The sequence below is a fragment of the Panthera tigris genome, chromosome A1 (assembly GCF_018350195.1).
Source record: "Panthera tigris isolate Pti1 chromosome A1, P.tigris_Pti1_mat1.1, whole genome shotgun sequence".
In the NCBI taxonomy this organism is placed as follows: Eukaryota; Metazoa; Chordata; class Mammalia; order Carnivora; family Felidae; genus Panthera; species Panthera tigris.
In genome coordinates this window covers 222020252-222042877 of record NC_056660.1, presented here as the reverse complement: position 1 = coordinate 222042877, position 22626 = coordinate 222020252, and positions in this window count along the sequence as shown.

Here is a 22626-nt window from a genome sequence, read left to right as displayed (position 1 = left end):
ATGAGTTATGATTTTGTTGTTGAAATGTTTGTTTATACATGCACAAAGTTTAAATTGTTTTTAGTCTTCTTATTTTTTGTCTCCTCTTAATGTGGGCTTTCCTAAGCATTCTTCCACAGAGACTGTGTCTCACAGGTCTTTCAGCTATAATCTATGGTTATTACAGCAGAACCATGTTGGTGTGCAGGTAAGGTGTGGGGGAAGAGAGAGAGAGTGTTCTATAATATTCCAATAAAATCTCATTAGTTTATTGGACCTGTGTTTTGTGCTGTGTCCTTTACCAAGGTTCCTTCAATGGGTTTTTTTTCTTCCATTATTTCCTACTCCATTCACTGGCTACAACATTTCCCATCTATTTCTTTGGTATAACCAACACACTTGTTGACTATGTTTTTTTTTTTTTGTTTTTTTGTTTTTTTCTTTTTTGGGAGAAATAGGAAGGTGAGATGGGGCTGGGGTGAAAAAAAAAAACTTCTTACCTCTGTAAGGATAGAGTTCTGGTAAAATATCTTACCCCACAGACTATATATTTGTCCTGGCGAAAGCCACAAGTCTTATTTCAAAATGATTACTCACCTTTCCCCCGATCAGACACACTAGAGTCTCATTGTCTCATCTTCATCATGAAAGCGTGTTGGGGTTCTTTGGTGTAAATTTCATGAAAGTGCAAGTTTTCCTAAATATGGAGCTCCAAGTTGTTTCTCACAGATTGTCCAGATTCAGCCTCCGAAAAATCAAACACATTACTATTTAAGTACTCCAAATAGTTTCTGTCTTCAACAAGTTCTGTTTCAGATAAGTAGATCTCAGCTGTGTCCCCCTGAATGTAGCTAGCTCTGCAGATATGGGAGTAATGGAGATCTGTAATGTCAGTTCTCTGATGAGTCCAACAAGTTATTAATTTTCGGTTTCTTCAGCTTTTTCTTGTAAGAGTGAGACTGACAAATTTCAACCTCTTCACCTGTTACGACTGACATCAGAAGTCCCCTTTTGGAGTGCATTAAATTAATTTTGTTACCTTCAGCCTCACTCTACTCCTCTCCTTGCACTATAACATACATTTCCATCAAACTTTTAGATAACTTAGAGTATTTTCCAATTCAGGCTCTGCTTGCTTTCTCTCATTGACAACCACCTGCTTCTCGTTAAAATTCCACATATTCAGATGCGACAATGCACTTGCACTTGACGTTTCTAGTATTTGGAATGTGCTTATCAGCCAGCAGAACTCCCACTCACCTTCCATTTCCACCTCCACCATGTAATTTACCCTGAATCCCCAAGAAGAAATTCTGAATTGCCTGCATTCATAATCTAAGTATGCATGTTTCTATTTCAGCACTTATAATTAGTATTACCTTTAAATTTATGCAGCTGTCACCCAACTAGAATATGTTTCTTGAAAACAGAAAATTAGATCTAGGCATCTAATAGACATCTTGAAATCTCAGCCCATGAAATTTGATTACATTAATTTGATGGTGCTGCTAGGAAAGAGTGAGGTGGAGTGACATCACAGAAAGGAAGAAAAGGGAGGAGAATATTACAATATACTAAGTAAGAGGCACCTAGAGTAGCACTTTATTAATGGATGTGGAAATGAAGTTGCGTTTCAAGATGCTACATGAAGAATCTATTACTTGCGATGGCATGTAAGTGATGGTGTAAGATAGATGGATGAGTCTCCATGACTCTAAGGTTGAGCCAGGTGACATCGATAGTGAAAGTGAGGTCAGGAAGAAGAATGGTTATGCGCAAGTTCAGTTTGTGGCAGATGATAGATTTGAGGTCATCCTGTGACAAAGATCCAGCCAGCTTTTTGAATTATTGAAGCCTGGAGATTGGAATATAGATTGAGGTTTAGAAGGCAATTTCACAGAAGGGTTTATTGGGCACAAATTATATCGGGACATGACATAGTGGAAAAGGAAATAATAAAAGTTAAAAAGAGACAACATCTGGAAATGTACAGAGGGAATTGAAAAGAGAGGCTTTAGAAAAAAGATAAAGATAGTTCATTTTCATTACAGCCACTGAAGGGGAGTATTATAAAAAAGAATATTATGATTAAAAATGTAATTTCCAAAAAAAATATTCATTTCAGCAAAATGGGAAAATGCTTTTTAGATGTTAATTGGGCAATTTGAAATTTTACATGGAAGTATTATATCACAATAAATAAGTAAAACCCATAGGATAAATAAGTATATCTAGTAAAAGTAGAATTCCCTTTCAAGATGAGTTTCTATTCAGACAGAGTAAGAGAAATCTAATGGTTAGGGGTCTGAACATAAACAGTAAGGATAACTCTGTTAGTTACGGAGGATTATTTAACCATTATAATACGTAATGCTACAGAAATAACAAGAAAATCTTTCATGGAAAAACTTTATCTCCTTTAAAATTTAGTCATCTCCTTTAATCTCATGGATGTGACTGAATTGTCCAATTAAAATGAGGTTACTCAATCAAAATGAGTTAATTATGTTGGACTTTTGTATGGTATGACTAATATCCTCACAAAATGGGAAATGTTAAGTATATTTATTTATTTTGAGAGAGAGAGAGAGAGAGAGAATACAAGATACGAGAGAGAGAGAGAGAGAGAGAGAGAGAGAGAGAGAGAGAGAGAGAGAATACAAGATACAAGCTGGGGAGGGGCAGAGAGAAGGAGAGACAGAATCCCAAGGAGCCTCTGTGCTATCATTGCAGAGCCTCATGCGGGGCTTGAACTCACATACAGTGAAATCATGACCTGAGCTGAGATCAAGAGTCAGATGCTTACCCCACTGCACTACCCAGGCACCCCCAAAAGGGAAATTTTAAACACAGACATGCACAGAGGGGGAATGTCATGTGATGAGGAAGGCAGACATTGGGGTTGACGTTCTACAAGCCACGGAATGCTAAGATTGAGAGCAAACCATTGGGAGCAAGGCAAGAGGCATGAAAGAGATTCTTCCACACTGCTCTTAGAACCAACCCTGCTGACATCTTGATCTTGGACCTCTCGCCTCCAGAACTAGGAGACAATATATTACTATTGCTTATGTCAACCGTCTGCAGTACTTTGTTAACTTAGCCCTTGCAAACTCATACAGATTTTGGTACCAAGAGTAGATACCCATCATAACAAAATATTAAACTGGAAAAGTGAGGCTAGAAGACTTTTGAGATGTGTGATGTGAAAAAGTCTAGATTGCCTTGAACCAACTTTTGGTGGAAATATGGATGTTAAGAGTGATTCTGGTGAAAGCTCAAAAAAAAAAAAAAAGAGGAAAGCTATAAAGAAAGCTTCTATTATCTTAGAGAATACATGTATCATCATGAACAGAATATTTTTAGGAATATGAATATTAAACATGATCTGGTAGCTCTCAGAAGGAAATGATTAACGTTATTGGAAACTGGAGAAAAGACAAACTTTGGATATAAAATGACAAAGGACTTATTTGAATTGGGTTTTGTCAAATGGAAGGTAAAACTGGCAAGTGATGAACTTGGATATTTAGCAGAGGAGGTTTCTAAATAAAATGCTGAAAGTGTGGAGCGGCTCCTCCTGGCTGCTTATAGTAAAATGCAAGAGGAGAAAAATAAATTAAAGAAGGAAATCCTCGGCCAAAAGAAATGGCACTTGGTGAAGTGGAAGATTTCAGCTTCTTCAGATAGTGTGTTCTTGACATAGAGTCAAGGGTGTAGCCAGAGGATAGTTAGCTAAAGATACTTCTTGTGTAATGGTTAATCCAATCAACCATGTCGGCAGAATCCAGGAATACAGATAGAATTATTCAAGAAAAATCGTGGAGGTTCCTTTTGTCTTGGACTTCAGTGAATCTCATGTGAGGCCTCAAGAGTTTTGAGAATCTTATAAAAGCCAACACCCTGCCAACTTGGACAGGAGGAGAGAATGATTTTGAGGACAGAGCCATTGAAGGAAAAATCACTGAGGGTAGGGCCATGGATCCAGAGAATAGAGTCATCTCCTTGGGGTTTCAGAAGACTATCATCTATGGCAGAAGGAGCAGGACCACTGCTCAAGAAGGGGGAGTGGCAGTTCTGCTTCTAGAAGAGTGGGCTGCTTTACTAGGGAATCCAGGAAGCAGGGCATCACAAAGCCAAAGAGGATAATTCTCAAGCTTAAAATCTAATGGAATTTCCCCTGCCAGGTTTTGAGACCTGCAAGTATTTTTTTTCTTTTTTTTTTCTTTTCCCCTTCCAATTATTCTCTTATGAAATAAGACTGTCTATCCTATGCCTGAAACATCACTGTGTTTTTAAACCAAATAACTTGTTTTTTGATATCACAGGTCAACATATGAATAGGAACTTTGCTTCAGGATGAATCACACCTCAAGATTCACGCATACCTTACTTAGATGATGCTTGGAAGAGATTTTAAACTTAAAGTTGATACTAGAATGAGTTAAGAAACTTGGGGGTGTACGGATGGAGTGAACATATTTTGCATGTAAGAAGGACATGTATTTTGGGAGGCTAGAAGGCAGGTTGTTATGGGTTGAATTGTGTCTCCACAAACAAGTTCATATGTTGAAGTCCTAACCTGGGTACCACCTCAGGATATGACCTTGTTTGGATCAGGTTCTTTATAGAGGAAATCCAATTAAACTGAAGTCATTAGGGTGACCTCTAATAGAATAGGACTGATGTTCTTATAAAAGGTAGAAATTTAGACACAGATATCAATAAACAGATAATAACATGTGAATATGAAAAGAGAGATCAAGATGATGATCTAAAAGGCATGGGACATCAAAGATGCTAGCAAACCATCAGAAACTAGGGGAGCCATGTGGAACCATCATTCTACACAGTCCATGGAAGGAACCAATTCTGTAAACACCTTGATCTTGGACTTCCTCCCTCCAGAACCATGAGACAATGTATTTTTTCTGTTGTTTAAACCCGTCAGTTTATTGGAAATTTGTTATAGCCACCCTATCAAACTAATACAATGTCATACAAAAAAACAAGAAACATCTTCTTTTGCTTCAAGAATTAAATACTGAAATGTATACATCTACATTTAATAATTATATTTGATTTGGGGGCACCTGGGTGGCTCAGTGGGTTGAGCGTCTGATTCTTGATTTCTGCCCAGGTCATGATCTCACAATTAGTGAAATCAAGCCCCACGCCAGGCTCCTGGGGCTCTGCACAGTCAGCTTGGGATTCTTTCCCTCCCTCTCTCTCTCTGCCCCTCCCCTGCTGGTGTTCACACACTTTTTCTCTCAAAACTAAGTAAATGTAAAAAAAAAATAATTAAATTTGATTCTTATATTTAATTTATTTTGAGATATATGAGATGGGCATAAGTTCATGAAGTTTTCTAATGAAATCTTATTAGCATATCACTTTTAAATATAGGTGTTTCTTTATGAGTGAAGATATGAATGTTTCATAGCTATAGGTTAAAAATGAATTATTAACACCAGTGTGTTAAATATTTTGTATATTCACCTGAGAAATTTTCTCATTTGTCGATAGTAAGTACTATTGCTAATATATTTTAATCTTTGTAGAAATTTTGCAATTTTTTAATTTTTTAATTTTTTAAAAATTTTTTTTAACGTTTATTTATTTTTGAGACAGAGAGAGACAGAGCATGAATGGGGGAGGGTCAGGGAGAGAAGGAGACACAGAATCCGAAACAGGCTCCAGGCTCTGAGCTGTCAGCACAGAGCCCTATGAGGGGCTCGAACTCACGGACCACGAGATCATGACTTGAGCCAAAGTCAGCTGCTTAACCGACTGAGCCACCCAGGTGCCCCGCAATTTTTTTTTAATATGAAGAGTATTACATCTTAAGAGCACTGATGTTGTAAATTTTTTATTTTGTTTTGCTTGTTTTCCATGTTTATGATTTGCCCTGAGAGAGGAAGCAGGAGGGAGAGGCAGAGATAGAGGGAGAGAGAGAATCCCAAGCAGGCTCTGCACTGTCAGCACAGAGCCCAATGCAGGGCTCCATCCCATGATCCTGAGATCATGACCCGAGCCAATATCAACAGTTAGACACCCCACCGACAGAGCCACCCAGGTGCCCCTGTTTTTATTTTTCTTTTTCTTTTTTTCTTTTTCTTTTTTTTTCTTTTTCTTTTATCTATCCATCTATCTATCTATCTTTTCATTCTCAGTACTAAAGATAGTTTTGAGTTTTTTTGAAAACTGGTTTTCTCCCATTAGACCATTAGCACTAATTATAATTAAGTTTCCCACCCAAAGCTTTGAAATATATCAATATAAAACATTTTAAGTAAAGTGTTCACTGAGTTGACTTGACACACTTATATACTGCAAAATGATTATCACCATAGTGTGAGCTAATACTCCCATCCAGCCACATAATTACCATCTTTTCTTGTGCTGAAAACAACTAACTTTGTGCTATCATAATGTGGTTTATAGAGGTGAAGTTGGCTCTCATATCTATTGATTTGATTTAATTTCATTTCAGTAGTCAACATTCTTAAGAATTTGTTTATATCTTAGTTTGTGGTATTTTCAATATTAAAATCTATTCAAAATGGATATTTTCATTCCTGAAACAACAGTCTGACATTATTGCAATGGCAACAGAGGAGTTGTAAACCACCTTTCTACCCTCTGCCCCAGATTTTCATATGGTTATCTAAATATTACTTTAGTTTTATTGAGTTCCTTATTGCCTACTTAAATTGATTTACTACATTATTATGGAATGGTTCCTAATGCCCATTGACACCCTATATAATTTGATATACTTAAGAGAACAGGACGTTAAACCAGTTGTAATCTATAGAAACTGTAAGAAAAGTAAATTCTGCAAACTTAGACCCTTTTTACAAAAGGAAACAAAGCAAAATTACATTAATAAAACGTGGTAAAATAAAAGTCCCTATAATTCTTCAGTCTACTTTCTTTACTTAATTTTATAGGAAGAAAAGACAAAAAAAAAGTAAACTTAGTCACTGCTAGACATGTTTATTTTAGCAGTCACATAAACATTAAAAATTCCAAGTTAAAATCTAGTGTGAGAGGTTCAACAGAATTTTAAAAGATTCTCAATTTACTTTTAACCATTGATGTGAACATTATCAAAGGATGACTCTTGTCACCATCTCTGTTCTCAAGCCATTCTTTTTTATATTAGCCTATTTCTACTTTTTTTTAAATTTTTTTAAATGTTTTTATTTATTTTTGAGACAGAGAGAGGCAGAGCATGAGCAGGGAGGGGCAGAGAGAGAGGGAGACACAGAATCTGAAGCAGGCTCCAGGCTCTGCGTGGTCAGCACAGAGCCCGATGCAGGGCTCGAACCCACACCGCAAGATCATGACCTGAGCCGAAGGCGGACGCGCAACCGACTGAGCCACGCAGGCGCCCCAGCCTATTTCTACTTGAGGCTTTGTCCTGGTCTACTGTGAAAACTGTCCTCTCAAGAACACCAATGACCTCTCTCTGCCACCTCCACTAGAAGTGATACTTCTTCTGTAAAGTTTGGACACTTTACCCAGTGTCCTTCACTCGTTCCATCTTTTGGAACGAGGACTCAGTTCTAGGCTCTCCGTCAACTCTTTCCAGGTGATGTTGTCTAGGTCCCTGGCTTTAAATAGCATGCACACCGTGATGAGTATGGGGATCTATCTCAGGCCTGATTCATTCTTGTTGCACTTCAGGTGTATATCTGACCACAAATGGAAGATGGGACTCCAACAGGCCCAAAACCGAAAACTTGATCTCTCCTCCATATAAAGCAATTCCACTCTACTTTCTGGACCAGGTAACAGCATCAATACTCATTGTGTTGTTCAGAACTCAAACATAAAACACATCCTTGATTTTCCTCACTCACAGCCCACATACATCCCATCAACTCTATGCATAGCAATAACCTATGTATTAATCAGGAAAAACAGAACCAATGGGATGGAGATATACACACAGGAATTTTAGGTAATTTTAGGCTCATGCAATTGTGGGGGTACCATGGTTGGTAGCCACTGGGAAGGGTAACATCTGTAAATTGTAGCCAGAGTGATGGTGCAGTTCTTAGTCTGAAGGCACTCTGGAAGCAAAATTCCTTCCTCTTCCTTCTAACCCTTCCTTCAATCTTTTCTCGTAAGTCCTTCAACTGATTGAAAGAGGCACACCAACATCTTGGAGAGTAATTTTGTTTACTCAAAGCCTGTTGCTATAAGTGCTATTCATAGCTAAACAATACTTTCACAACAACTTCTGGTGTTTCACTCAACAACTGGGCATCATAGCCTGAGCAAGTTGACACATTATATTAATCATGATAACCTACAATTTACTAAAACTCCTCAGATATCATCTCGTACAAACGATCACTGTCTTTCATTCGGACCATTCCACAACCTTCAAACTCATCACCATATTTTCGGTTTTGCCTGACCCTCCCCATAGACTCATTTTCCACGTATCACCTAGAGTGAATTTGTAAGCTTTAGCTCTAAGTACAGTTATGACATGCTCATATTTCAAACCTGGGCTTCTCTTCACCTAAAAACAAAATCTCAAAACCTCACACTGGGTTATCAGGACATAAAGGATTCTTCTCCATAATCTTCTGACCATATTCTGCCTCACTGTCTATCCTCAAAACACACTTACTTTGTGTCATTTCCTCATTCTCAAACTTATTTCCATCTTAGGGCATTTAGTCAACAGATCTCTCTCCCTGGAACAGTCTTCCCACAGATCTTCATACGACTGGCTCTTTTCCCTCATGTAGGATTCTGTTTGCATTTTGCCAAGTGAAAAGCTTTCCTTGATTTCCTTCTTAAAATAGTAACTCCATCCTTTCAACTCAGTCACTCTTGATCTACTTGCCTACCTTGAATTTATTATATTGTGTTATATTCATTATTTCTCACCTGTTTATTCATTGTTATATTTACCAGTAGGAGTTAAGTCCATGAAGACAAAACCTTCTTCAAACATAATCCTTTCTGTCTCCAACACTTTAAATAGAGCTTGGAATGTCGTAAGTACTTAATGAAAATTTTGCTGAACAAATGAATGAATCTCTAACAAAAAAAAAAGTATGACTTTTATTACAGGCAAATAAAAATTGTTTTATTTACCGCAGGTTATTTAGTGAAGCTAAAATTTAAGTGCTGCGTGTAAAGTTTTAGTAAATGGTTGAAAAAACAAGTAAGCTACCAAACTTCAGCTACGTAAAAATGTGAATTTTTAAAAACTAAAAAATATCATAATCTGAAAGCAATTTCCTTGTTAACAATTTGTTTCACAGAAGCGATAGTGTTCCTTTTAAAAATAATGTAGTCAAGAGCTGGGGCGCCTGGGTGGCTCAGTCAGTTGAACGTCTGACTTCGGCTCAGGTCATGATCTCTTAGTTTGTGAGTTCAAGCCCCGCATCAGGCTCTGTGCTAACAAACAGCTCAGAGCCTGGAGCCTGCTTCGGATTCTGTCTCTCTCTCTCTCTCTCTCTCTCTCTCTCTCTCCCCCTCCCCTGCTCATGCTCTGTCTCTCAAAAATAAATAAATGTTAAAAATTTTTTTTAAGGGGCGCCTGGGTGGCGCAGTCGGTTAAGCGTCCGACTTCAGCCAGGTCACGATCTCGCGGTCCGTGAGTTCGAGCCCCGCGTCAGGCTCTGGGCTGATGGCTCGGAGCCTGGAGCCTGTTTCCGATTCTGTGTCTCCCTCTCTCTCTCTGCCCCTCCCCCGTTCATGCTCTGTCTCTCTCTGTCCCAAAAATAAATAAAAAAAAAAAAAAAACGTTGAAAAAAAAAATTTTTTTTAAAAATAATGTAGTCAAGAGCAATGATTTTTCATAGTTTTGATATAGATACTTTTATTTCTATATTGTAGGCATTTTTTATTTATTTTATTTTATTTTATTTTATTTTATTTTATTTTATTTTATTATTTTATTTATTTATTTATTTAGAGCATGTGCAGGGGAGGAGCAGAGAGAGGGAGAGAGAGAGAGAATCCCAAACAGGCTCCCCACTGTCAGTGCAGAGCCCAATGTGGGGCTCGACCTCACAAACCCTGAGATCATGACCTGAGCTGAAGCCAGGAGTCTGAGGCTTAACCAACTGAGATACCCAGGAGCCCCAGGCTTTTAAGTATTAACTACTTAATGAATAGTAAGAATTCATTACTACTGTTCTTGACCTCTTTGAGGAAAAGGTGAAAAATAAAAGCTATTGTTTTGTTCATTCATCCACTCATACATTTATTTCTAAAAGTATGTACAGAGTTATGGGCCCTACTTCTAAAAGGTTCTCTTGATGCAGTTTGTCACAGTTTAAAGCATTTCAAGTCAAAGAAACTCGTGACTTTGGAAACACTGCTGAAGAGAAAATTCTTCCACTTCATTTTCAATTTTAAGAGACATAAATGATTACATTATATTTACAAATTCTTATTGTTTGGATTTAATTTGCATATGTTGTATATTTAATAAGGTTGATTCAAAGAAAGAGTACTTAGGGACTTGGTATTACAAAGATTGCTTATTTTCTGCTTGGAATTTTTAACATAAGTATACAAACAAACATAAGCAATGTTTACACCAAGGCATTGCAAGAGTTATTAAGCAAAAATAAATTGATTGCATTTTTATAACCTCCAGCTCAGCCAGAAGTATCATTAGATTTCAGTTAAAGATGAGATAAATTGATTCATTTACAAAGAAAAGAAGGCTACATTGAAGAAGAGAATTTAAAAATTGCAAACTGTTTGATCTCTGTAAATAGTTTTTTTTTTTGTTCCCAGTCTCTATTATAATAGCCTAAAGTTGGAAATATTCCAGATATAACAACAATGTATAAATTACTATACATCTGACATTTTAATAAATTTTAGAAATATGTTTCAGAGCCCTATGTTTTGAAAATTTTTGCTGTTGTTTATCTTTATTCTCATTTTCCCTTCCTTTATGTAAATTTTTCCTGCATTTAATACTAAAGTAGAAACTATTTTTGTAATTTACTTTTAGAACTTTTCCCCTCCATTTGAAAGAAGGTCCAGAGGGATTTTCCAAATGATAGATGCAAAATAATATTAAAATGGGGAAACTACATTTGTTTTTGCTTTTGTCACAAAAGTTTGAAAACAAATGGGAGGAAAAACTCCTACTTGGCAATATGACTTGCTTGACTGTCTACATGGGCCTTGTAAAGGAGGTTTTATGGCCCTTAGACCCACAACCAACTGTAAGAGTAAAAACATTTCAGCTAAAGAAGCCAAAAAATAAAAGTATATTTGAGTAGTTGGTGTTTATGTGTGTGTATACACACCTACATTGCTTAAAACTTTGTGTGTGTGTGCTTTCTTTTTTATTTTTTCTACTTTGTCTTGCTTTAAGCAGATGTTTGTGTCTAATTTGTATCAAAAATAGCATTATTATTACACAGAATAGAGGGAGTAAAATGTGTTTTACTTTCAAATTGTAAACAATTCAATTTAAAATATGTAACGACTTACCATTGTGGGGACCAACCGCATCCACGGGTAAAAGAGCTCAGAATCTGTCCTTGTATTTACCAGGTTGTGTATACTCAGATCACACAAACTATAGCCAAAAGCACTGTCTTCATCCACTAAGCTTAAAGAAATTGAGTTTATGATTTTATCTATCTCCACTTTGACTAGTCAACACAGATAGCATTAGACCAACACCTAGGCAAAGTTGCCATTATAGAAGCTAACTACTTTGATATATGTACTATTTTTTCTTCCCTGGTCCTCCTCACCTCCTGAAAACCCAAACCAATCTGCTTCCTCATCTGGGATCAACTCTATTAAAATCAACCAACCAGCCAACCGATCTATTTCACAAAGAAATACACAACAAAGCTCCCTGTATCACTTCTGATAAAGTTAGCTGTGGTAGCAAAATTAACTCTAAATCTTGTAATAGCAACAATACAATTAATCTGATTTGTTGCCAATATAATAGTCTAAAGTAAACAAACTAGTGTTTTCGATGAGGTGATTCAAAGACCCAGTCTGACAAAAGCTCTGTCCTGTTCACTATGTGAATTCTAAGGTCTTCTTAGCTGGTATCTTCACTCCAGTGAGATTACCAGAAAATGAAAACATGGACAAATAACCATAGGGGATGTCATCAGCCAAGACTGGAAAGACATTACCTCACTCCCATTTCTCATGCCAGAACTATGATTCAGTGCAATCCTTTATTGCAAATGTACCTAGTAAATCTGGTCCTTAAGTGGACAACTGATTCCCTGCAATAAATTGACATAGGAAAATTGATAGATAAGCACATTCTCAGAGGTATCCCCCCATTTCCTTCACTTTAAGTGAATTCTGACTTACCAGTGAAGAGACCATTTCATTTTGACCCTTTCTAGGGATAGAGTGTGAGTTTTGTCAATTCTTTTACTACAGAATCAAGAGGTGAGTCTTTATCTTCATTGTTCATTGGTTCCTTAAGGCAATTACTATTCTACAGGGTTTTATTTTAATATATGTAAAACAATAGCCAACAGAAACATAAAAAGACGTTCAACATCACTAATCATCAGGGAAATTAAAACTAAAACCACAATGAGATATGACCTTACACCTGTCAGAATGTCTAAAGTCAAAAACACAAGTAATAACAAGAGTTGGAAAGGATGGGAAGCTGGCTAAAAGTGGTTGATGGCCATATGCTACCTAAGAGTTTTTATTGAGTGGATTTGGAATAAGGTCGAAGAATAGATATATTAAACCAGTTCTGTGGGTGATTTTTGTGAAAATGTTTTGGGAACTGGGTACATGGGGTTTTTGTTCTGTTTTTGTTTGCTTTTGGTTTGGTCTGGTTTTAGAATTGGGTGTGTTTAACTTGCAGAAGATTATTGGAACATTGCGATACCTTCTCAATTACTTGAAAGTCTGTGTTATGAGAAAAATGATGGCCTAATCATGTATTTCCAGGATATTGTAGCAAATCTTAGTAGTAATGAAAAGATATGTTTTGAGATTATTATAAGAAAGAAACTTCTAAGATCAGAGATATAAACTACTGAAACTGGGTGCTTTAAAAAGTAGAGATTATTTTGGGGTGCCTGGGTGGCTCAGTCGGTTAAGCGTCCATCTCTTGATCGTGGCCCAGGTCATAATCTCATGGTTCCTGAGAGGGAGCCCTGCATTGGATTCTATGCAGACAGCGCAAAGCCTGCTTGGGATACTCTCCCTCTCTCTCTGCCCCTACCTCACTTGTGTACACTCTTTCAAAACAAATCAATAAACTTAAAAAAAAATGAAAATAGAGATATATTTAAAATCTAATACATTGGGATAGACATAAAAAAAAAAACATACAAAAGTGATTATGGTCAAAATGGTGTTTGCATTTGAAGAGAGGAAAGGGGCTGTCATCAGGATGGAACATGTGACTCAGTGTCTGTCATAGATTTATTTTTTCATCTAGGTAGTGGTTTCAGGAATCTTTGCTTTTTCTCTATAATAATCCCTTAAGTTTTATATTTGTTTTATATGGTTGCATGCATATTAAGTATATTTGTATTAAGACTGAATAATTGAGCATTGGTAACAGCTATAGTAGAGAGATCCACGCCATATATCTAAGGAATCTTCTCATATCTTGTAATCCTGATAATTAAAATGCATGGTTAAAATTTTGAGGCTCAATAGTTTTTCTAAACTGTAATGTACTTTGAAAGAAATGTATTGACTAATGACAGAAGCCCCCAACACACACACAAATTCTTATTCTGTTGTGCTTCTGGTTACAGGTAGGGTGGGATTTCATACATTTTATTTTCTCACATACAGATTTTTGTTTTTTGATGACACTATTATGTCTTCAAAGTCAACAGGTTCTATTCAAGGATTTAAAAAGGATTTAAAAAGTTTCTTAATATTTTCAATAATTCATATCAATGAAAACATACTACTTTAAGTCATTAACATGTATAAGAGAATAAAGAAAATGGTCTAAGGAGAACCATCACTGGAAGTATAAGTTATCACATGAATTCAACATTGGTAATGAGAAATCTTGTATAAATGTCAGCAATTAGCAACTTTATTAATAGCCATTGACTTTGGGAAACATATTCAGACTATTAATTAAATTGTATTTATTCTTACAAAATTATTCAAGAAAGTTACTGTGTGTGTGGAAATAACAGTTAAATAAAAGATTAGAATCAAAGAGATCTTAATGCTGAGGACCCTTTCGAGTAATTGAGAATCTTTGTATATTGGTTCAAGAGCAAATTAAGATACTATGAACAGATAAATTCCTTTAATACAGTCTATTCCCAATTTTGGTATTCCTTGAGCTTCATGATTGTGTTTATTATATTGCACATTAGTTTACAGAGCCTAATATCAGAAATAAAGTAAATTGCATTGAATTCTGATGCACTTTCCTTGTACACTTGAAGATTAAGTTTCTCTCATATGGCTGCAGAATGAGTATTGAATCTTCAGCTGGTTAATCCTTATAATCTATTGCCCAATCTCAATTCCCACAAAAAAATAAAAAGCTTGTTAAAACAAGATGAGAAGTTTTCACCTCACTGAGGACTAATTCTTGGATTCTGAAAAAAATCATACGCTAGTGAAATTCTCACGTAAATTAAATTAAAGGTAAAAAATGCACTTAATAAATAGAAGATAGTTCTAAGGAGATTAGTACTGAATTGAGATCAACACTATGCCCCAGTTAACTCAGTTGGAGAATGTCATTTATGAGGCCAAGTTCACATACAGTTGTAGCACCCCACGGGCTAATTAATTTTGCTTAGAGAAAAGTTGTTTCTTCTTAACTGACTTCAGTAGAGCCAACAATTGCACAAACATGAACCATTTATTGCAAAAAGGGGTAAAATAGTTTTAATAGATTTCTATATATAAGTGATCTTTAAGTATTTTGGAGTTACAGAGGTCAAAATATAATCTGACAAATGTGGTTTTGTGCCTAGAAAATCAAATTACACTAAATAATGCAGACAATTTCCTATAATCCACAGAACTCTGGAGTCCCATCCATAGGCTGCCTGCTGTTTAAGGTTCAGAGGAAAAATAGGATGAAAAAAAATCCACACAATAGAGGAAAAATATATAAAAACAAAATTAGAACATCTATTAAGTTTAGAGTAGTTTTATTTTCATGTATAGAAAAGGGCATATTAATCCATATTATTTATTTTAAAAATACCACAAGGCCATTGAAGAGTTACAACACTTTCTTGAAGATCAATTGAAAAACTACCCAAGGTGGCAATTTATTCATTCTGATTTATTTAATTCAACAATTTCCCTTAGGCTTTAACACTTGAACAGATTTTAATAAGATAACTTTTTTTGAAATTAAACAGAATGACACTAAAACAGTGATACCAATTCCCCATGTAACCTCACAAAAAGCAGTAACCTGACCTATATGTTGCTTACCTCATGAGAGTATTTAATACAAAAATAAGGAGCATTATTACTAACAAATCTGTCTGCAATTTGTTCTCTGTTGTTCTCACAGCACATTTCCTCTGGTCATCTACCAAACATTTCTATCAGAAAATCAGCTCTTAATCAGGAGTGCTTTTTATTTCATAATTAATACTTCATTTCCCTAATGAGTAGGTAGGTATGGGAGAATAGCACATCAAAGTCTATTTCAAGTCCCAAATGTACCCTCATGGACTACAAAGGCTAGAAATCCATAAGTGGTATTGTCAGACCTTCTTGCACCTGGGGTTAGATGATCTCCTTGCAACTCAGCTTCTGGATGCTTTTTGACCATCAAAACAATTTACATGAACCCTGAATTCAGAACTTAATTAAACTATTTTAAATCTAGGCCTCCACAAGGGAAACAAAAGCAAAAATGAACTATTGGGACTTTATCAATATAAAAAGTTTCTGCACAGTGAAGGAAACAATTAACAAATCTTAGAGGCGGCCTACAGAACGGAAGAAGATATTTGCAAACGACATACTGGATAAAGGGTTAGTATCCAAAATCTATAACGGACTTATCAAACTCAACGCCTCCCCAAAAAACAAATAATCTAGTTAAGAAATGGGCAGAAGACGTGAATAGACATTTTTCCAAAGAAGACATCCAGGTGTCTAATAGCCACAAGAAAAGATTCTCAACATCACTAATCATCAGGGAAATACAAATCAAAACCACAATGAGACCACCTCACATCTGTCAGAATGGCTAAAATTAACAACACAGGAAACAACAGATGCTGGCAAGGATGTGGAGAATGGGGAACCCTCTTGCACCATTCGTGGGAATGCAAACTGGTGCAGCCAGTCTGGAAAACAGTATAGAGGTTCCTCAAAAAGATAAAAATAGAACTACCCTATGATCCAGCAAATGTACTACTAGGTATTTATAGAAAGGATACAAAAATACAGATTTGAAGGGGTACACACACTTTGATGTTTATAGCAGCATGTTTATAGAACCTAAATGCCCATCGACTGATGAATGAATGAAGAAGTTGTGGCATATATGTACAAAGGATTATTACTCAGCCATTAAAAAGAATGAAATCTTAACAAAAAAAAAAAAAAAAAAAGAATCTATGGGCACCGTGGGCACCTGGGTGTCTCGGTCAGTTAAGCATCGACTTCAGCTTGGGCCACGATCTCATGTTTTGTGGGTTCAAGCCTCACATTGGGCTCTGTGTGGATAGCTCTGAACCTGGACCCTGCTTTGGATTCTGTGTCTCTCTCTCACTCTGCCCCTCCCCTGCTTGCACTCTGTCTCTCTCTTTCAAAAGTGAATAAACATTAAAAAATATGTGTAAAATATTTTAAAAGGAATGAAATCTTGTCATTTCCAACAATGTTGATGGTGCTAGGGTGTGTTATGCTAAGCAAAGTCAGTCAATGAAAGATAAATACCATATGATTTCACTCATATGTGGAATTTAAGAAACGAAACAGATGAGCATATGGGAAAGGGTAAAAAAGAGAGACAGAGAAAGGGAAAAAAAAAACATTAAGAGACTCTTAGAGAACAAACTGAGGGTTGGCAGAGGGGAGTGGGTGAGGTCTAGTCTAGATGGGTGCTGGGTGTTAAGGAGGGCATTTATAATGAGGGGCACTGGGTGTTTCATGTAAGTGGTGAATCACCCAATTCAACTCCTGAAACCAATATTGCACTATAAATAACTAACTAGAATTTAAATAAAAATTTGAAAAGAAAAAAAAATAAATCTAGGCCTCCAGATTGTTAATAAGAATCATAGGCGCTCCAGCATAGTTTTGGAGCTAACAGAATTCAACCAGAAGCCTGGTATTTCCTGAATCTAGGTTCTCATAGATTACAGATAGCCAAGGGAGAGCAACCTTGAAGCCAGCATCCATGATAGCTCTTGTACATCAGTGGTTTCCAGATTCTTTGGTGTCTAAATGGCTCAAAAATAGCAGCTCCCTTGGCAGAACAAGTCTATGTGCTGTTCAAAAAGTATCTATACATTCCAGCCTGGAGTCTGTCTTCTCTGACCATTCCAATATTTATGTAGATGCCTACATCCCTGCATTAGCTTCATGTCCACTAAATTTACCAGTTCATATTCTCTTATGTGCATCAAACATCGATTGATACACATGACCTAGAAGCAAAAGAAAATAAATTAGTGATAATGTAATACAGAATGTTAACATTGTATACTTGTCTTCTCAGGCTGACATAAGAGAATACCAGGGACTGTGTGACTTAGACATCATTTTATTTTTTCATAGTTTTCAAAGTTGGAAGTCCAAGATCAAGAAGCTTGTAGGTTTGGTTTCTAGTTATACATCTTTTCCTGGCTTGCAAAAGACTATTTTCTCTGTATTCTCAAATTTTCTTTGTGCATGTGCAGAGAGAGAGAGAGATTTATGATGTCTCTTCCTCTTCTCATAAGGACATCAATATTTTCAGATTAGGGCCCCGTCCTTATGAGTGGATTTAATCTTATTTACCAACATAAAGGCCTTATTTCAAATATAGTTGCATTTGAGGTTAAGGCTTCGATATAGGAATTTGGGGAGAGGGGCACAATTCAACCAACAGCTTATTTTCATATTGTATACCATATGATGCTTTCAAATGTGCGCGCACACACACACACACACACACACACCCTCTCAACCTGAAATATGCAAAAATAGAGACCGCTACCCTCTTTCATGAATGACGATCATTGTTACAGTAATATATAGTACCCTTGACACTGGAGAAAGTGAATTTTCTTTCTGTGGTCGATGGCTATAATCTGTGATGCCTAGAAGTGCACCTGCTATTTAATATATGCTTAACAATATCTGTTAATATTGGTTGCCAAATTCTCATCTTCCTATCTAAATTATTTTCCTTCTATAGCCTTCAAGAACTTTCTTGTCTCTTCATTTTAATAATCTGTCAACGCTGTAGCACCAACATAGTTAAAAATAAAGCAATCATATTACACTCACTGTTATCATAGCCACCTGTAGGATAAATATCAAGACTTAACATAGCCTTTTTTTTAAATGTAAGAACCTGACAGTCTGCTCACAAATATATCTCATTCCTCCTTTTCAGTTGCTGTTGGAGCCAGAACTCAACAAAAGCTTTAGTATCAGTCCATCTGACAATTTTGTTGACTCTGCTTTGAAAATATTTGTGATTTATCATTTCTAACTACCTATCTCCACCACCCTGTTTAAACCCCTCTACCTTCTCTTGGATCAACGCAACAATCTCCAAAAAAGTTCTCCTTGTTTCAGCTCATCTTCTAATTTTCAAGAATAGTCCCATTAAAATTAAGTCCAAACATGGTTACCACCTTTCCAAAAATGCCATATTAGTTACCTTTCTCACTCATATTAAAAGCTAAAATACTTATGGGGCTCTCGAAGGCCTTCCACTACGTGGCCCTGTTAATACACTGACTCCAGCCTGATTTGCTGCCTGTACCCTCATTGCACCCAGGCATCACGGTCTCCTTGCCCTCTGCAAACAACTCACAGATACTGTGTCTGTTCATGTACCTGCTTGAATAGCAACTTTATGTTCTTGAGGTTTTGTTTGAAAGTCATCAACCATTAATAGTCTTTGTCCATGTAAGTCTTCATATCTAGAAGGAAAATTTTGCTTACTTCCTGTTTATTATTTATATTATTTGAATGCTATTTAAGATGGTCCAACTACATTTATGTCTCCATTTGCTTTATGTAAAATTTTAAATACCTAAAATGATAATTTTAATGTTCATTTTCTTCTATATTTGTGCAAAATGTGTTATGCTTCTATAGTAAAAATTATGCAAAGAACCCAGTACTTACTTTCTATTTATCTTCTAGAGATAACTTTTTGCTAAGCTAACATAAATGTATTAACTTTAGATTTGGTTTTTTTGGTTAAAGTCTCTATATTTTATTTTGAAGTACAATTAGGCCTACTTTATATTTTCATCTATTTCTCATCATGGGTGACGTAAAACATGTTAATCCAAATATAACCCATTAAAATGATCAATAAAACAAGTCTCGGATGGAGCATGTGCAAAAACATAACTACAGAAACTGAATATGCCAATAAGTGCAACTTACATAGTAATATGTATGTAATGCATATTTATTTTTAGATAAAAGCATGTAGAGAATGGAATCTTTATCTTAAAGAATTTAGACAAAATTTCCCTGTCACTAAAATGTCCAGTGGAATATGAGAGACTTATGGAGGATCCAGTAATAGTGAATGTCTCTTAAATGTTTGTATCTGTTGAATATAGCTATTTTATATATCAAATCGTTTGGTTAATGTTGAATATGTGGTGTGTTTAAAACGAGTTAAATAATATTCAGCATCTTAAATAAGGATATCTATGTGGAAGTTGATTTCTTAAAGGACAATTTTCTTACTTGTCCTTTATCATTTGTATGTTTTGAATGGTATGTAAGATTGTGTAATTAATAATAGCTATGATTACCTTGGGTTTTGCAAAATTTTAGAATTATGCAATGTAGAAGAGAAGAGGATTAGAGTGTATAAAATAGAATGTTGATAAAAATACTTGTATTAATATTTGGCAATCAACATTTTAGCAAAGAGTCTGGGTAGGAAAAGAATAAAATAATTTTGATCATTTTATAATAGTAACAACAACTAAAAATTAAAGTTACTATTAGGTGAATTTTTTTTTCATTCAGGTTTATATCTTATGGAAGTAATGCCATAGTGTTTGTTGAAAATGGTTTGGCATTTTAATGCATTTTGAAAATCTGATATGCTAATTTTCCTATATAAGTTATGCATTTTTGATTGGCCAGATAACTTTGCATCCTGCAGTAAAAGAACATATTACATTAGTTGGATTATTATTTTTGATTTTTTCCCTACTCCAACACATAACACTTATATAGCACGTGCTTCCCTCATCTAGGGCCCAGAGTTGAAAAAAGATAGTTAACAATGGGGAATATGCCTATTACATGTGATATAATACATATTACATAATACATATTACAAATACTACATAATACATATGTATTATGTACATATATGCACAATACATATTACATATATATGTATGCATATATATGTATGTATGCGTGCGTATGTATGTATATATATGTATGTATATATGTATTTATGCATATATATGTATATATGCATGCATATGTGTATATGTATGTATATATGTATGCACATATATGCATGTATTTATGTATATATGTATATTCATATATGTATGCACATATATGTGTGTGTATGTGTATGTGTGCATACACACTTTATTTATTTATTTATTTATTTATTTATTTATTTATTTATTTTGCCTGTTTTCCACTGATTTACTCCTGGTTTGGAATGTGAACCTGGATACAATATAATAACTGATAATACACACTAAAGACTAAAGAAATCAGCTAACAGTAACTGCCAGTAATTTTATTATCTCATCCTTTTGTGTTATAACCTAAGGGTGATTATCATGAAACAAAGTGCCCCATCAATCAAGGTAAAATCCCTCAGGAGTGTTTCTTCTGACATCCACAGTAGTGAAGGAAGTTAATCCTACCAAAAGAGATTGAAGAACACTGGGTAATAGAGATAGGTTTAATGGACTTTGAGCACAAATCCTATTATTTAACTGGCAAGCTGTTTTGTTATATTCTAATGAATCTGACTTTCCTTTGCCTTTAATTCCCAAAGCTTGGTTATGGTCACGACTAACTACTTATGACTCCAAATCACTTCCTCTGCCTACGATCTATAGGATGGCTACATTACAATTTAATTCTGACCTCCCAACAAGAATCTTACTTCAATGTGAGAGTCACACAATGCATAGCTATTTCACTCACCATTTGTGTGGAACCATAATCAGTCACTGGTATAGACAACTAGAATTATTTATGCTACTCCCATGAAATGTCTACACAACTAGAATTATTTATGCTACTCTCATGAAATGTCTACCTTAAAAACATATATAGAAACAATAAATGCATGCTTTGGTGACATAACCCTAAACCTATATTTAACAGAAAACCTAAAAATAGCATTGTAGAGAAGTTTGACACTTTTACACCCTTTTAAACTTGCTACCAAGACTTCATGTTACAACTGATTAAGGAGAAAAGAGAAAAAAAGATTTCTTTTCAACTAAAGTATTCTGCTTAACAGTTTATACTAAGAAGTCACATTGAAACTCAAGAAAAACCTTTAAGAAAAGCTCTGGAGATAATCCTTAAACTGTACCTATTGTATTAACAGATAAAAGTAACTCAAAATAAAGTCTTTTCAGTAAGGGCTGCATAGGAATGTGGAGCCCATTATAGGTGAGATACCAGAAAATAAAAACTGTTAGTTCTGCTATTAACGATCTGAAAGACATGATAGAAAAAGTCGATCCCAACCAACCAATCCCAGATATCTTACAAAGAAAAACTGGTATCGCAAAACCAGAACACCCTCATATAGATACTAAAATATGGACTATGTATGTAGTTTAAATACAAACATTTTATTCCTTTTTAGTGACATTTGAATACTTGGTTATTTCTACAAAAATGAACTGTTCGACTCTTAAGATCAGAATATGATGGGTGCATTTTTATGGTTACACCAAGAGAATGGAACAGTCATCTACATGGTTACACTCAGCTAGTGCTTGGCTGGTGCTAGAACATTCATGAGGCCTCTCAATCTCTCTGGCACCAAGTTTTCGCTCTTAATTCAGTAGTAAATCCTAAAATATTTTTGTAGCACAAAGGCTGATTTCTAAAAGGAAATATTCCTAGAGAACACACGACAATGTGAAGATGCTTATCCTATATCTGCCTATTTATGCTTTCTAATTTCCCAACGACCAAAGCAGGGAAAATTGCCAAACTCAGAGTCAATGTGGCAAACGACTAAAGAAAGGCAGAATACTGGGAGTTATGGTACATTGGCCCAAGCAATGTAAGTAGTTAATTGCAATGTATTTATGTTTCAATTGCTTTCCGTTACTTGTAAATCGTTAACATACTTAATTCATATTCAATTTTAAAAATTCAATTTCAGGATTCTTTTTTGAGTGTGATTCAATGTTCTCTTGTTTCTACTATCTCTCACCTGATCTTGTTTTCTTACGCGTTTTATGATTTTTAACTGTGAGCTTATTTTCC